Genomic DNA, 17,500 nt, shown 5'->3' on the forward strand with positions numbered 1-17,500 from the left:
CATCACACGCCAGAATACACAACACCACACGCCAGCATACACATCACACGTCAGAATACAGAACATCACACGCCAGAATGCAAAACATCACACACCAGAATCCAAAACATCACACGCCAGAATCCAAAACATCACACGCCAGAATACAAAACATCACACGCCAGAATCCAAAACATCACACACCAGAATCCAAAACATCACACGCCAGAATCCAAAACATCACACACCAGAATCCAAAACATCACACGCCAGAATCCAAAACATCACACGCCAGAATCCAAAACATCACACGCCAGAATCCAAAACATCACACACCAGAATCCAAAACATCACACGCCAGAATCCAAAACATCACACGCCAGAATACAAAACATTACACGCCAGAATACAAAACATCACACGCCAGAACACACATCATAACACGCCAGCATACAGAACATCACACGCCAGAATACACAACACCACACGCCAGCATACAGAACATCACACGCCAGAATACACAACACCACACGCCAGCATACACATCACACGTCAGAATACAGAACATCACACGCCAGAATGCAAAACATCACACACCAGAATCCAAAACATCACACGCCAGAATCCAAAACATCACACGCCAGAATACAAAACATCACACGCCAGAACACACATCATAACACGCCAGCATACAGAACATCACACGCCAGAATACACAACACCACACGCCAGCATACAGAACATCACACGCCAGAATACACAACACCACACGCCAGCATACACATCACACGCCAGAATACAGAACATCACACGCCAGAATACAGAACATCACACGCCAGAATACAGAACATCACACGCCAGAATACAGAACATCACACGCCAGAATACAGAACATCACACGCCAGAATACAAATCATAACACGCCAGCATACACATCAGCACACACAACATCACACGCCAGCATACAAAACATCACACGCCAGAATACAAATCATAACACGCCAGCATACACATCAGCACACACAACATCACACGCCAGAATACAAAACATCACACGCCAGAATACAAATCATAACACGCCAGCATACACATCAGCACACACAACATCACACGCCAGCATACACCATCTTCCGGCGCGGCAGTTCAGAGTCCTCCAAGAATCCTGACTGGCCGGGTATCCTCCTCAAGGTCAAGGAAGTAAACCAAGAAGGAATGACCAAATGCGAGACGACGTTCGTGTTGCCTCGTGTGGCCTCGTGTTGCATGCACCTTCCCCAGAGCCACGACGAGACCGTTTGTGCAAGTTCAAGCCTTCCGGGAAGCGTAGAGGGTTTTTGCTCCCTGGCTGAGATTCAGCTGTGTGCTGGTGTATGCTGGCGAGTTCTTGTGTGTTCTGGGGTGTTTTGGTATGTTCCAGTATGTGCTGGCGTGTTCCAGTGTGTTTTAGTGTATTCTAGTGTGTCCTAATGTGAGCTGGTGTGTGCGTGTACGTGCGCGTGCGCGCGTGTGTGCGTGTGCGTGTGCGTGTGCGTGTGCGTGTGCGTGTGCGTGTGCGTGTGCGTGTGCGTGTGTATGTGTGCTACGTATGTTTGTGCCGCGCGTGCGTGTGCTTGTGCGCAATAATTTGATACTAGGGACATGTATAACGACTAAGATTAACCGAGATTGAATTTTTTACTCACCAATTTACTCTTCACTTATAATCAGCGCGCATCCATTACCTGTAAAAACAAAAAATATGTCAGATATTTCCTCTCGAATGTAAGACATTCAAATCAATAGTTTGGTGCTGAACACCTATTCCGTACAAGAAAGAAATATATATATATATATATATATATATATATATATATATATATATACATATACATAAATAATATAAATATACACACAACATGATGCATTTCCATGCTCGAACTGATAAACTAGCTGTTGCGGGACTGTGACTCGCAAGTCGTTAACATAAGCAGCGTTGGGCGAAAACATTTCAAACGAATCTCCATTTCTTGAAACATTTTCCTCAACAGAGATTAATGCGCAGTGCGTTTCTTCTGCGCCAATTTAACGCCGTCACTCGGCAAAGCATCTTGTTTGTTAAGAGGTGGTTCTTAGTCATCATTCGTAAATGCGGCCATATTCTATTTTCCTTCATCTATTCATATTCATTCTCGAATTAACACGTCGTTGCCAAGAATTCCGATATCATGTTGGATGAGAGGGAGGCCTTCCGATGCAGCAACGCCAATGTACACATCTGGATTTTAAACATTTCGCTCTCCAATATTATCTCACTCACACTCACACTCACACTCACACTCACACTCACACTCACACTCACACTCACACTCACACTCACACTCACACTCACACTCACACTCACACTCACACTCACACTCACACTCACACAAAAAAAAAAAAAAAAAAAAAAAAAAAAAAAAAAAATAATAATAATAAAATAATAATAATAATAAAAAATAAAATAAAATAAAAAATAAAAAAAATAAATAAATCCAAACGAACCCACGCCACTGACCAGGCGATGAGATCGAGCAAGTACTTGGAGCAGCGCAGGGTCGCAGCTGAAAGCGCTCGGACAGCAGGAAACCTCCCTGCTTGGCTGAGGGGGAATTTGGGGGAATTTACCCGCCTGAGAATCTAATCGGATCATATATTTCCTTTTCCTTGTGCGTTGTAAAGGGGAAAGAGACAGGAAACAGATAAAAGAGTGAATATACATGCACAGAGTAACAGTGTGTGTTTGTACTACAACACACACTCACTCAACTCATTCAACTCGCTCAACCGCTCAACTCATTAAAATACAACCATCAATATTGCACAGAAAACCCAAATGGTGGCAATATCGGCGTGTGTGGGCGTACAATACACCTCCCCACCTCCCTCCTCTCTCTTTCCCTCTCCTTGCCTGCCTGCCTCCCACCCTCCTCCTCTCTCTTTCCCTCCCCATGTAAGCCTGCCTCTGCCTTTCCCTTTCCCTTTCCCTCTCCCTGCCTCCTTCCCTCTCCTTCTCCCTGTCTACTTGCCTCCCTCTCCCTGCCTCCTCTCTCTTTCCCTCACCCTGTAAGCCTGCCTCTCACTCTCCCTCCCTGAATCCCTCTCCTTCTCCCTGTCTACTTGCCTCCCTTTCCCTGCCTGCCTGCCTGCCTGCCTGCCTGCCTGCCTGCCTGCCTGCCTGCCTGCCTGCCTGCCTGCCTGCCTGTCTGCCTGTCTGCCTGTCTGCCTGTCTGCCTGTCTGCCTCCTTCCCCCCCTTTCTCCTTCCCTATCTTCTTCACTTTCTCTCTCTCTCTCCCTCCCTCCCTTTCTCCATCTTGCTCTCTCCTCCCCCTTATCTTTCGTATGAACAGAAAAAACGAAGTCCGAAATACTCCAGGCGCGATACCACGGTGCAACTTAGTCTTCAAAGACGACAGACTCGCCGGTTCATGGAACGAGTATGACGTGGCAAACACACGTGAAGGAGGCGGAGGGGAGGAAGGGAGAGGAGGGTAGAGGAAGGGGGGGGAGGGAGGAGGAGGAAGAGGAAGGGGGGGGAGGGAGGAGGAGGAAGAGGAAGGGGGGAGGAAAGAGGAGGAAGAAGAGGGGCGGGGGAAGAGTAAGAGGAGGAGGGGGAAGGGGAGGAAGAGGGGTAGGAAGAAGAAGAGGGGGGAAGGGGGAGGAGGAGGAGGAGGGGAAAGAGGAGGAAGAGGAAGGGAAGGGGGAGGAAGAGGAGAGGGAGGGGGAAGAAGAGGAAGAGGAGAGGGAGGGGGAAGAAGGAGAGGGAGGGGGAAGAAGAGGAAGAGGAGAGGGAGGGGGAAGAAGAGAGGAAGGGGGAGGGGGGAAGAGTATGGGGAGGGGAAGGAGGAGGGGGAAGAGTATGGGGAAGGGAAGGAGGAGGAGGAGGAGGAGGGGGAAGAGTATGGGGTGGGGGAGGAGGAGGGGGAAGAGTATGGGGAGGGGAAGGGGGAGGACAAGGTGGGGGAGGAGGAGGAGGAGGAAGAGGGAGAGGTAGGAGGAGGAAGAGGTAGGAGGAGGAGGAAGAGGGAGGAGGAGAGGGAGGAGGAGGAGGAGGAGGAAGAGGTAGGAGGAAGAGGAAGGAGGAGGAGGAGGGGGAAGAGGGAGGAGGGAGGGAAGAGGAAGGAGGAGGAGGAGGGGGAAGAGGGAGGAGGGAAGGAAGAGGGAGGAGGAGGAGGAGGGGGAAGAGGGAGGAGGAGGGGGGGAAGAGGGAGGAGGAGGAGGAGGGGGAAGAGGGAGGAGGAGGAGGAGGGGGAAGAGGGAGGAGGAGGAGGAAGGGGAAGGAGGAGGAGGAAGGGGAAGGAGGAGGAGGGAAGGAAGAGGGAGGAGGAGGGAGGGAGGAGGAGGAGGGAGGGAAGAGGGAGGAGGAGGAGGGGAAGAGGGAGGAGGAGGAGGGGAAGAGGGAGGAGGAGGAGGGGAAGAGGGAGGAGGAGGAGGGGAAGAGGGAGGAGGAGGAGGGGAAGAGGGAGGAGGAGGAGGAGGGGAAGAGGGAGGAGGAGGAGGAAGGGGGAGGAGGAGGGAGGAAGAGGAGGAGGGGAGGAGGGAGAGGAGGGGGAGGGAGGAGGAGGAGGGAGGGAGGGGGAGGAGGGAGGGGTTGGAGGGAGGGAGGGGGAGGAAGGAGGAGGAGGAGGGAGGGAGGAGGAGGAGGGAGGGAGGGAGGAGGAGGAGGGAGGGAAGAGGGAGGAGGAGGGAGGGAAGAGGGAGGAGGGAGGGAGGAGGAGGAGGGGGGGAAGAGGGAGGAGGAGGAGGTGGGGGGGAAGAGGGAGGAGGAGGAGGGGGGAAGAGAGAGATGAAGGAGGAGGAAGAGGGAGGAGGAGAGAGATGAAGGAGGAGGAAGAGGGAGGAGGAGAGAGATGACGGAGGAGGAAGAGGGAGGAGGAGGGGGAAGAGGGAGGAGGAGGGGGAAGAGGGAGGAGGAGGAGGGGGAAGAGGGAGGAGGAGGAGGAGGAGGATTAGGAGGAAACAGAAGAAGGAAGAAGGTGGAGGAAGTGGGGAAGATGTAGCGGGAAACAGAACTGCGAAGGAGGCAAAGTAGGAAAAGAGTAGCAGGGAACTATAAGCAAACCTATAAGAAAGACACGCGGAAGGAGGGAGGGAAGACGAAGGAGAACAAGACGAAAAGGGAGAAGGAGAACAAGACGAAAAGGGAGAAGAAGAACAAGAAGAAAAGGGAGAAGAAGAACAAGAAGAAAAGGGAGAAGAAGAACAAGAAGAAAAGGGAGAAGAAGAACAAGAAGAAAAGGGAGAAGAAGAACAAGAAGAAAAGGGAGAAGGAGAACAAGAAGAATGGGAGAACAAGAAGAAAAGGGAGAAGGAGAACAAGACGAAAAGGGAGAAGGAGAACAAGACGAAAAGGGAGAAGGAGAACAAGACGAAAAGGGAGAAGGAGAACAAGACGAAAAGGGAGAAGGAGAACAAGACGAAAAGGGAGAAGGAGAACAAGACGAAAAGGGAGAAGGAGAACAAGAAGAATGGGAGAACAACAAAAAAAGGGGAAGAAGTAAAAAAAAGGGAATTAAAATAGTAAGAAGAACAAGGAGACAAATAAAAACGGAAATAAAAGATCAAGATGAAAAGTACAATATAACAACAAGAAAAAGAAGAAAAAAATACCGAAATATGTGATAACAAGAATAAAATAAGAATAGAGTTGATAACAAGAGTACTGAATTAAAAGAAACAAACTAACAAAGGCGATTGAAATCACTTAAGCGCCACTGGATTCGGTCGATTGCTTAATAATCGTAAATCAGTGAGTGATTTAAATTGAATATTTACGAGGTATTGGCACGCTAATTAGACATGTAGACACAAATATACACACACTGACACACATGCATGATCACATGAACACAGAAGAAATAGCAGCCATTAAAAGTACACACACAAATATCCGAACACATACAATTGCATGCCAATAAGTACATGAGCATAACAAATCGCAATAACAAAGCCACAGAAACGTTAAAAAAAAAGAAACAGCATAAAAATGCCCCCTCTTGCCCTCTTCTTACAAAACACAATTTAATCAGTCAAAGAGATGCACAGCTTTATAAATATTTTTGAACATAAAAGTTACATACACATCACGCTCGCGCGCGCGCTCACACACACGCACGCACACGCACACGCGCACACACACACACACACACACACACAGGAGAGAGGAAGGGAGAAATGACATTAGGAAAATATAGCAAAAAGAAAAGAAAAAAAGTGAAATTAAGTAAAGGGAAACCATGATGGAAAACAGATGAAAGAGTTGCAGAGACGCAAAGAGAGTGAGGAAGAAAAAGGAAAATTAAGGGGAAGGAGGGAGAGGAAAGGGGAAGGAGGGAGAGGGAGAGGGAAGAGGAAGGAGGGGAAAGGGGAATGAAGGAGGGGGAAGGAAGGAGGGGGAAGGGGATGGAAGGAGGGGAAAGGGGAATGAAGGAGGGGAAAGGGGAATGAAGTGGAATGAAGGAGAGGGAAGGGGAAGGAAGGAGGAGGGAAGTAAGGGGAAAGCAAGGGAAGAGGGGAAGGCGAGTAAAGAAGAGAGGAGAGGCAAGAGGGGAGGGAAAGGGGGAAGGGAAAGAGGGAAAAGAGGCAAGGAAAGGTGTGCGATGCACCCGTCGCCACGTCACTGGCCTTATCTACATATGCAGATTAGTAAGAACAAATATAGTCTGCGTGCGTGTGCTTGTGCGCGTGAGTGTCTTGTTTGTCGATCCGTCTGTGTTTATGTTTTTATAAAGGTGTGCATGTGTGTGTGTTTCTGTATGTGTGTGTTTCTGTATGTGTGCGTTTGTGTGTATGTGCGTGTATGTGCTTCTGTATACGTGTGTGGGAGTGTGGGGGATTATGTGTGGGAGTGTGTACACTATTTCCGTGTATTTCGGTGTTTGTGCGTGTTTTTCTGTGTTTGTGTGTGTTTGTGTGTACTTCCGTGCCCCCCGTGTGTATATCTGCATGCGCATGTGTGTGTGTTTGTGTGTATTTCCGTGAGTATATCTACATGTGCATGTGTGTGTGTTTGTGTGTATTTCCGTGAGTATATCTACATGTGCATGTGTGTGTGTGTGTGTGTGTGTGTTTGCGTGTGCCTGTGAGGAAGATATTCGTTGTAGTCGGTGCTTAAGAGTGTGTACAGGCGCGTGCCTGCGATTACCGTTACTTTCACAATGTAACTTCATGTATCATTGTATATATAATTCATCCAATATATTCACCGTCTTTCATTACAATCATTTCACTACAGAATAATAACAACAATGATGAAAAAGGAAAATAATGATAATACGGTGGCGATGCTATACACAACGCAATAAGAATAATAGATTAATATCAATGATTTCAGTCACTTTACACTCTAACCACATCACGTCACATCCTCCTAAACCAAACTCATCTCTGCAACACAAGCTATACGTTTGCTGCAACGAACCTCCACAATGTCAAAATATCCTCAATCATTGTTACCCTGTAGTTTTATACACACACACACACACTTTCTCTCTTTATAAACCCTGTAACACAACCCGATGTTTTTCATCTTCGTCGGACTCCCGGTTATATCCTGTACCCAAGCACATGCATATAAATACCCTTTTTATCCCTAGAGTGTGTATTTCTTACAAATGCACGCTTACATACGTACGTACAGATATACGTTCATATATGTACATATACGTAAATACCTGTCCATAAACTTAGTACATGTAAGGATTTGTATGTATCTATATATGTATATCAATATACATATACTTATACACATCTATTCATATATACATATATACATACACATGTACATACTTAATACATATATTGTTATCACAAGAATTACTTAAGAGATAGTCATCTCTGTATTTCTGTCTCCCCGTTTTCTCTCTCTCTCTCTCTCTCTCTCTCTCTCTCTCTCTCTCTCTCTCTCTCACACACACTCACACACACTCGCGCGCACACGCGCACGCACACACACACACACACACACACGCGCACGCACGTACACACACACACACACACACACACACACACACACACACACGCACACACACACACCCACAGACACACACGCACACGCGAATTCTCTCCATCGCTCTCCCTCACAGATCAACCTCCCCTTCGAAACGCGTCACCCAAGCCCCACGCTACACCCGCCATGTTATTACAGTCTGCGCGACCACAATCGCCGCCCACGAGTCGGCTATTAATATCAACACCGCCCTTTGTCTTGTCGCCGATCGCGTCGAGTTTCCAGCGAGAAGTGTGTGTGAAGGGACAGGGATAGGGAGAGGGAGGGGGACAGGGAGAGGGAAGGGGAGGGGAAGGGGGAGACAGGAAGTGTGGGAGGGGAAGGGGGAGACGGGAAGTGTGGGAGGGGAAGGGGGAGGAGAGGGGGGACGTCGTGGAGGGGAAGGGGGAAGAGATGGGAAGTGTGGGAGGGGAAGGGGGAGACGGGAAGTGTGGGAGGGGAAGGGGGAGACGGGAACTGTGGGAGGGGAAGGGGGAGACAGGAAGTGTGGGAGGGGAAGGGGGAGACAGGAACTGTGGGAGGGGAAGGGGGAGACGGGAAGTGTGGGAGGGGAAGGGGGAGACGGGAACTGTGGGAGGGGAAGGGGGAGACGGGGACTGTGGGAGGGGGAGAGGGGCGATGGGGGAGACAGGAAGTGTGGGAGGGGAAGGGGGAGACGGGAAGTGAGGGAAGTGGAGAAGGGGAGACAGGAACTGTGGGAGGGGAAGGGGGAGACGGGAAGTGTGGGAGGGGAAGGGGGAGACGGGAAGTGTGGGAGGGGAAGGGGGAGACGGGAAGTGTGGGAGGGGAAGGGGGAGACGGGAAGTGTGGGAGGGGAAGGGGGAGACGGGAAGTGTGGGAGGGGAAGGGGGAGACGGGAAGTGTGGGAGGGGAAGGGGGAGACGGGAAGTGTGGGAGGGGAAGGGGGAGACGGGAAGTGTGGGAGGGGAAGGGGGAGGCGGGAAGTGTGGGAGGGGAAGGGGGGAGACGGGAGAAGTGTGGGGGCGAGGGGACGGGGGGGGAGACAGGAGTGTGGGAGGAGGGGAAGGGGAGACATGAAAGTGTAGGTGAGGGGAGAGGGGGGGGAGGGAAGTGTGGGAGGGGAAGGGGGAGTCAGGTACTGTGGGAGGAGGGGGGGAGAGGGAGAAAGAGACTGTGGGAGAAGGGGGGGAGAGGGAGAAAGAGACTGTGGGAGGAGGGGGTAAGGGAAAAAGGGACTGTGGGAGGAGGGGGGAGAGGGAGAAAGGGACTGTGGGAGGAGGGGGGAGAGGGAGAAAGTGACTGTGGGAGGAGGGGGGAGAGGGAGAAAGTGACTGTGGGAGGAGGGGGGAGAGGGAGAAAGTGACTGTGGGAGGAGGGGGGAGAGGGAGAAAGTGACTGTGGGAGGAGGGGGGAGAGGGAGAAAGGGACTGTGGGAGGAGGGGGGAGAGAGAGAAAGGGACTGTGGGAGGAGGGGGAGAGGGAGAAAGGGACTGTGGGAGGAGGGGGGAGAGGGAGAGAGGGACTGGGAGGAGGGGGGGGAGAGGGAGAAAGGGACTGTGGGAGGCGGGGTAAGGGAGAAAGGGGCCGTGGGAGGAGGGGGGAGAGGGAGAAAGGGACTGTGGGAGGAGGGGGGAGAGGGAGAAAGGGACTGTGGGAGTGGGGGGTAAGGGAGAAAGGGACCGTGGGAGAAGGGGGGAGAGGGAGAAGGGGACCGTGGGAGGAGGGGGGAGAGGTAGAAAGGGACCGTGGGAGAGGGAGAAAGGGACTGTGGGAGGAGGGGGGAGAGGGAGAAAGGGACTGTGGGAGGGGGGAGAGGGAGAAAGGGACTGGGAGGAGGGGGGGAGAGGGAGAAAGGGATTGTTGGAGGAGGGGGGGAGAGGGAGAAAGGGATTGTGGGAGGAGGGGGGGAGAGGGAGAATGGGAGTGTGGAAGGAGGAGGGTGAGAGGGAGAAATGGCATGAGGGAGGGGAAGGGGAGAGGGAGACAGGGAATGAGGGAGGGGAAGGGGAGAGGGAGACAGGGAATGAGGGAGGGGAAGGGGAGAGGGAGACAGGGACTGTGGGAGGGGGAAGGGGATTTGGAATGGAGAAGAAAAGAATGGGGAAAGGATGGAAAATGAAAAGGATGGGAGGGGCTGAGAGGAGGTGTTAAGGAGAGGGAGAAAAAAAAATCAGAATATATAGTTTATTTCCTCCCATCTTTAACTCTCGCGCCACGTGCTCTCAAACACATTAAAAGCTCCATTGGAATCCCTAAAGTGATATTAAACTGAAAAGTTCTTGAAAGGAAAACGGGAAGAGTACACACTCGTACAAGCAAACAGAAAATGGATCTAGCACTGGTCTAAACCGTGCATCATCATTCATGTCATGCACGACCTCATGACGAAATAAAACAAACCTTCTTATAAATACCACACGCCCACCTCATACCCACCTCCTCCCAACCTCCACTTACCCACCACCCACAACCAGCTCTACCCACCCGACCTCCCTCCCCAACCTCTTCTTATCTCCACCCCCTCCCCCCGCCCTCCCCCAACCCCGCCCGTGACACGTGTCAAGCTAAGCCTTCCCTCCTCCGCCCACGTGGCTCGGCGTCCCCGCGCGTTCCACGGCTTCTGTGACGTGAGCGGGACGGGTTGTTTTGTTGGTCGCTTTGGCGCCCTCACTTTTCTGTCGATTCTTAGATCACATTCTTTTTTTAAATTCTTATATTCGTATTCTTATAATGGCTTTTTGTTTATCTCTTTGAGAGAGAGAGAGAGAGAGAGACCCACGCACGCACGCAAGAGGTGGAAAGACGAAGAGGGTGAGAAGGGGAAACGTGGACAGACGGGCAGACGGACACGTACACATATACATACGCGGAACTGACGGAAACAAATAGAATGTCAGCCACGCAGACAAACGCAAACAGACAAACCACCACACAGGAACAACCACACAGAACGCACTCAGTCGAAAGGACAAAATATTCATGCAACAACAAGAACAACGAAAAGAAGTGAAACAGCAGCGTGGATAAAACGTAATTAGAGAAAACCAACAAAATTCACCAAACAGTCTACGCGCGTTTTTTTTTTTTTTTTTTTTCTCTCTATCTAATCATATTTCTTTGCAAAAAATATGCAGCAGCATCTTATCTAAACTTTCAATGACGCTTCGATGATCTCGTTGACAATGACTGCAGACTCAAAAGCAACAAAAATTAGCAAAACAAAAAAATCAAAGAAAACAAAATTTGCGCAACAGTAATCGGTTCAAACGATCGCCTTCCGCTGAGCATCACCATGACGTAAGTAGGAAACCATGAAGATCGCGAGGCCTCACTCACTGCCATCCTTTCTTCTTTCCTTTCTCTCTCTATCATTATCATCATCGTTTTCGTCATCATCATCATTATCGTCATCGTATTCGTCGTCATCATCATTATCGTCATCGTATTCGTCGTCATCATCATTATCGTCATCGTTTTCATCATCATCATTATCGTCATCGTTTTCATCATCATCATTATCGTCATCGTTTTCATCATCATCATTATCGTCATCGTTTTCATCATCATCATTATCGTCATCGTTTTCATCATCATTATCGTCATCGTTTTCATCATCATTATCGTCATCGTTTTCATCATCATTATCGTCATCGTTTTCATCATCATCATTATCGTTTTCATCATCATCATCATCGTTTTCATCATCATCATCATCGTTTTCATCATCATCATCAGCAGTATAGCTATTGCTTTCGTGAGTGGTCGTGTTCATCATTCACGTTTTCATCATTATCGTCATCGTTTTCATCATCATTATCGTCATCGTTTTCGTCATCATTATCGTCATCGTTTTCGTCATCGTTTTCATCATCATTATCGTCATCGTTTTCATCATCATCATTATCGTCATCGTTTTCATCATCATCATCATCGTTTTCATCATCATCATCATCGTTTTCATCATCATCATCATCGTTTTCATCATCATCATCATCGTTTTCATCATCATCATCATCGTTTTCATCATTATCGTCATCGTTTTCATCATCATCATCGTTTTCATCATCATCATCATCGTTTTCATCATCATCATTATCGTTTTCATCATCATCATCATCGTTTTCATCATTATCGTCATCGTTTTCATCATCATCATCATCATCGTTTTCATCATCATCATCATCGTTTTCATCATCATCATCGTTTTCATCATCATCATCGTTTTCATCATCATCATCATCGTTTTCATCATTATCGTCATCGTTTTCATCATCATCATCGTTTTCATCATCATCATCGTTTTCATCATCATCATCGTTTTCATCATCATCATCGTTTTCATCATCATCATCGTTTTCATCATCATCATCGTTTTCATCATCATCATCATCGTTTTCATCATCATCATCGTTTTCATCATCATCATCATCGTTTTCATCATCATCATCGTTTTCATCATCATCATCGTTTTCATCATCATCATCGTTTTCATCATCATCATCGTTTTCATCATCATCATCATCATTATCATCATCATCATCATCGTCGTCATCTTTATCATCGTTTTCATCATCATCATCATCGTTTTCATCATCATCATCATCGTTTTCATCATCATCATCATCGTTTTCATCATCATCATCATCGTTTTCATCATCATCATCATCGTTGTCATCATCATCATCATCGTTTTCATCATCATCATCATCATCGTCGTCATCATCATCATTATCGTCATCGTTTTCATCATCATCATTATCGTTTTCATCATCATCATCATCGTTTTCATCATTATCGTCATCGTTTTCATCATCATCATCATCATCGTTTTCATCATCATCTTCGTGTTCATTGTCAGTGTCATCGTTTTCATCATCATCATCGTCTTCATCATCATCATCATTCTCGTTTTCATCATCATCATCATCATCCTTTTCATCATCATCATCATCGTTTTCATCATTATCATTATCGTTTTCCGTATCATCATCATCATCGTTTTCATCATCATCATCGTTTTCATCATCATCATCGTTTTCATCATCATCATCATCGTTTTCATCATCAGTGTCATCGTTTTCATCATCATCATCGTTTTCATCATCATCATCGTTTTAGTCATCATCATCATCATCGTTCTCATCATCATCATCATCGTTTTAGTCATCATCATCATCATCGTTGTCATCATCATCATCATCGTTTTCTTTATCATCGTTTGCTTCATCATCATCATTCTCGTTTTCATCATCATCATCATCGTCGTCATCATCATCATCATTCTCGTTTTCATCATCATCATCATCGTCTTCATCATCATCATCATCGTGTTCATCATCAGTGTCATCGTTTTCATCATCATCATCATTTTCACCATCATCATCATTTTCACCATCATCATCATTTTCATCATCATCATCATTTTCATCATCATCATCATCGTTTTCATCATCATCATCATCGTTTTCATCATCATCATCATCGTTTTCATCATCATCATCATCGTTTTCATCATCATCATCATCGTTTTCATCATCATCATCATCGTTTTCATCATCATCATCATCGTTTTCATCATCATCATCATCGTTTTCATCATCATCATCATCGTTTTCATCATCATCATCATCGTTTTCATCATCATCATCATCGTTTTCATCATTATCGTCATCGTTTTCATCATCATCATTATCGTTTTCATCATCATCATCATCGTTTTCATCATTATCGTCATCGTTGTCATCATCATCATCATCATCGTTTTCTTTATCATCGTTTGCTTCATCATCATCATCATCGTTTTCTTTATCATCGTTTGCTTCATCATCATCATCGTTTTCATCATCATCATTATCGTTTTCATCATCATCATCATCGTTTTCATCATCATCATCATCGTTTTCATCATCATCATCATCGTTTTCATCATCATCATCATCGTTTTCATCATCATCATCATCGTTTTCATCATCATCATCATCGTTTTCATCATCATCATCATCGTTTTCATCATCATCATCGTTTTCATCATCATCATCATCGTTTTCATCATTATCGTCATCGTTTTCATCATCATCATCGTTTTCATCATCATCATCATCGTTTTCATCATTATCGTCATCGTTTTCATCATCATCATCGTTTTCATCATCATCATCATCGTTTTCATCATCATCATCATCGTTTTCATCATCATCATCGTTTTCATCATCATCATCATCGTTTTCATCATCATCATCATCGTTTTCATCATCATCATCATCGTTTTCATCATCATCATCATCGTTTTCATCATCATCATCATCGTTTTCATCATCATCATCATCGTTTTCATCATCATCATCGTTTTCATCATCATCATCATCGTTTTCGTCATCATCATCATCGTCATCATCATCATCGTTTTCATCATCATCATCATCGTTTTCATCATCATCATCATCGTTTTCATCATCATCATCATCGTTTTCATCATTATCGTCATCGTTTTCATCATCATCATCAAGGTGATAAAATATCCTTCAATTATCGTATTCTTAAAACAAACAAAGAAAATCTATATGGAAAATAATCTAAGCACTGCAAACAAATGATACGAGCGTGTATTATATAGTAATTTCCCCCTAAAATCATACAACATAACTTCATTTATGAATGAACTATTTCGTAAACTAATATTCACAAATGCCAACAGACATTTTATTTGTCAAAATTTGAGTGCAAAAGAATGCAAATCCTTCTAATGACACTCACCTGCAAGCTCATTTTCATACAATTATCCGGGAGGAAGAACCACTTTTTATCCACGTAATTAAGACGCAATTATCACCCACCTTTCCTTAAGAAGGAATGAAGCAATATGTTCGATAAGTATCAACACTTGTCGGCCATGTTGCTTGTAACGTATCTCGCAGGGAGTGGGAGGAATAAGCAACAAAAGAAATTGAGTGAGGTGGAGAGAGAAATGGGGAGCGAGAAAGAGAGCGAAAGGGGGAGAAAGAGAGAGAGAGCGATAAAAGTGTGTGTGTGTGTGTGTGTGTGTGTGTGTGTGTGTGTGTGTGAGAGAGAGAGAGAGAGAGAGAGAGAGAGAGAGAGAGGGAGAGAAGAGAGAGAAAGAGAGAGGAGAAAGAGAGAGAGAGAGAAGCGAGAGAAAGAGAGAGGAGAAAGAGAGAGAGAAAGAGAGAGGAGAAAGAGAGAAAGAGAGAAAGAGAGAAAGAGAGAAAGAGAGAAAGAGAGAAAGAGAAAAAGAAAGAGAGAAAGAGAAAAAGAGAGAAAGAAAGAAAGAGAGAAAGAAAGAAAGAGAGAAAGAAAGAAAGAAAGAAAGAAAGAAAGAAAGAAAGAGAGATTTGTTTAACGTAGAATAAAACCCCTCATTCTTAATCTCCCCCCTCCCGCCCTTGCAATCCCTCGCCCTCCCCTGTCGTAAACAGTCCCTCGCATGAACCAACTGCGATACGGCTTCCCGAGGACGTCTCCGTTCGGCCGCCCCGCCCGCCTCGCCCGCCTCGCCCGCCCGCGATCTCCAAGCCCGTCGGCGACTGCTTGAAGACGAGCAACGAGACCTAGGCCGGAGAGGAAGTGACAGACAGGCGACAGTGCCACCAGTGACAGTGACTAGAACAAGTGACAGTGATGGATGGATAGCAACGACAGACGAGCAAGTGAAGAGGAAAGACAAATTTCGCAAACACGTGGCACATACAAACGAGTCTTAAGAGACAGCAGTGGCTAAAGACGCACAGAAAACAATGACAGGCGAACAGTGACAAAGCAGTGACAGACAGCAGATAATGAGCAAATACGAGCTGATAAAAGACGGTAGACAGCAACAGACGAGCAGTAACAGACAAGAGGCAATGCCCAAAGACAAAACGAGAAGAGCGACAGACAAACAGTGACAGACAGACAATGACCAAGGAGGAACAAAGAACAGACGAAAAGAAAAGCGAGACAGACAACCAACGGCAACGACATACAGACAGCCATGCCAAAAAAGACTCGAATGAGAACGAGACGAAGAGACATCAATCCGACAGCCGTCAGCGCGAGAGCTTATCATCCGCTGCGTCATTCGGGTTCATCCGTTGGCCAAACGAAGGGGAAGGGGACACGAACGTCGACGGAAATATACTTTTTCAGATTTTTGTTGTTGTTGTTGTTGTTGTTTGGGGGGGAGGGGGTTCTCGCTGTATTTCATATTTTGTTTGTCTTGTTTTGTTACACTGAAGTTTTTTTTTCATCGAGTATAGTATCTTCCATTAATCTCCCTTCCATTTCCATATCCTCTTCCACCTCCCTCTTCTACATCTTCCACCTCCAGCTCCACCTACAACGCAACCAGACCGCGACTCCCGTCAGTGATATCAAAGGAAGCAGACTGGAATGAGAATCGCCAATCGAGTCGGCCGCATCAGAATAAATGGATTAAGGTCAAGCAGAACGCGGATGCCGGTCGGAGAGCGTGAGGGGGGCAGGAGGGAGGGAAGAGGGAGGGAGGGAAGAGGGAGGGAGGGAGAAGGGAGGGGGGGGAAGAGAAGGAGGGACGATGGATTAGGGAGAGGGAGAGTAGGTTGAAGTGAGAACATGAGGGGAGAGGGAGGGAGGGAGGGAAGGAGGGGGAGGGGAAGGGAAAGGGAAAGGGAAAGGGGGAAGAGGGAGAGAGGAGGGAGAGGGATGGAATGAGAACGTGAGGGAAGAAAGGCAGAGAAGGGGAGAGGATAGAGATAGAGAGAGAGAGAGAGGGGAGAGAGAGAGAGAAAATGAGAAACAGAAGAGAGGGAAGAGAGGGGAGGGAGAGAGAATGAGAAAGAAAGAGAAGACAGCGTCCTGTAGAAAGGAGGATACAAACACCCAGAAGCAAGCGGCTTCGACTGGGAGGGGAGGGAGGGTATGAGGGAGGAAAGGAGAGGTGGGAGGGGAGGGAGGGTATGAGGGAGGAAAGGGAAGGTGGGAGGGGAGGGAGGGTATGAGGGAGGAAAGGAGTTGAATAGACTAATAGAGACAAACAGACAGACAAACATAACAAGCACATAGACATGCATAGACAGATAGAGAAATGAAAAGATTGACGGATGGAAGGAAAGGAAGAAAAGCAAAAACAGGATGAGGAAGAACATGGAAGAAGTGGGGAGTATGGGGGGTTTTGGGGGAGGGGAACCCCCTCCCCTCAACTGTTGGCTCAACTGACGAAAGTGTTCATAAGGTCGTCCTCTTATCGCCGAGCAAATGTTCTCTCAATAACACAGCGTATTCGCGGAAGTAGTACAGCCGTCCGGGCGAATCCCCCCCCCCCTCCCCTCCCCCCTTGTCTCGGCAAACTCCCTTCCCTACCACCTAACCCACCCTACCCCAACCCCAACCCCACCCCTAACCCACGACAAATTGTGTACACCATTTCGTACCACTTCCTTCCCCCCTTACCCCCGACTATTTCCTACACATCTATTCCCTCGCACATAACACACACACATACACCACAAAACACATAATATCAACACACACAAAACAACAACAATACAGTAAATAAAACACATCGC

General features: G+C 47.1%; 1 protein-coding gene and 1 long non-coding RNA gene across 2 annotated transcripts in view; both read right to left on the reverse strand.

Moving 5' to 3' along the window:
• LOC147471985 (uncharacterized) overlaps nucleotides 1-1,704 on the reverse strand; it is a 147,952-nt gene extending 146,248 nt beyond the window's left edge. The window contains exon 1 of the long non-coding RNA XR_015191008.1: nucleotides 1,662-1,704. This is a non-coding gene — a long non-coding RNA (uncharacterized LOC147471985). The remainder of the gene's footprint in view (nucleotides 1-1,661) is intronic.
• The window catches only part of LOC147471984 (terminal nucleotidyltransferase 5C), a 282,249-nt gene that overhangs the window by 202,056 nt on the left and 62,693 nt on the right, over nucleotides 1-17,500 (reverse strand). The window lies entirely within an intron of this gene.

This window comes from Penaeus japonicus, unplaced genomic scaffold (genome assembly GCF_977035675.1).
Source record: "Penaeus japonicus unplaced genomic scaffold, GWHDUDI00000001_assembly GWHDUDI00000004, whole genome shotgun sequence".
NCBI lineage: Eukaryota > Metazoa > Arthropoda > Malacostraca > Decapoda > Penaeidae > Penaeus > Penaeus japonicus.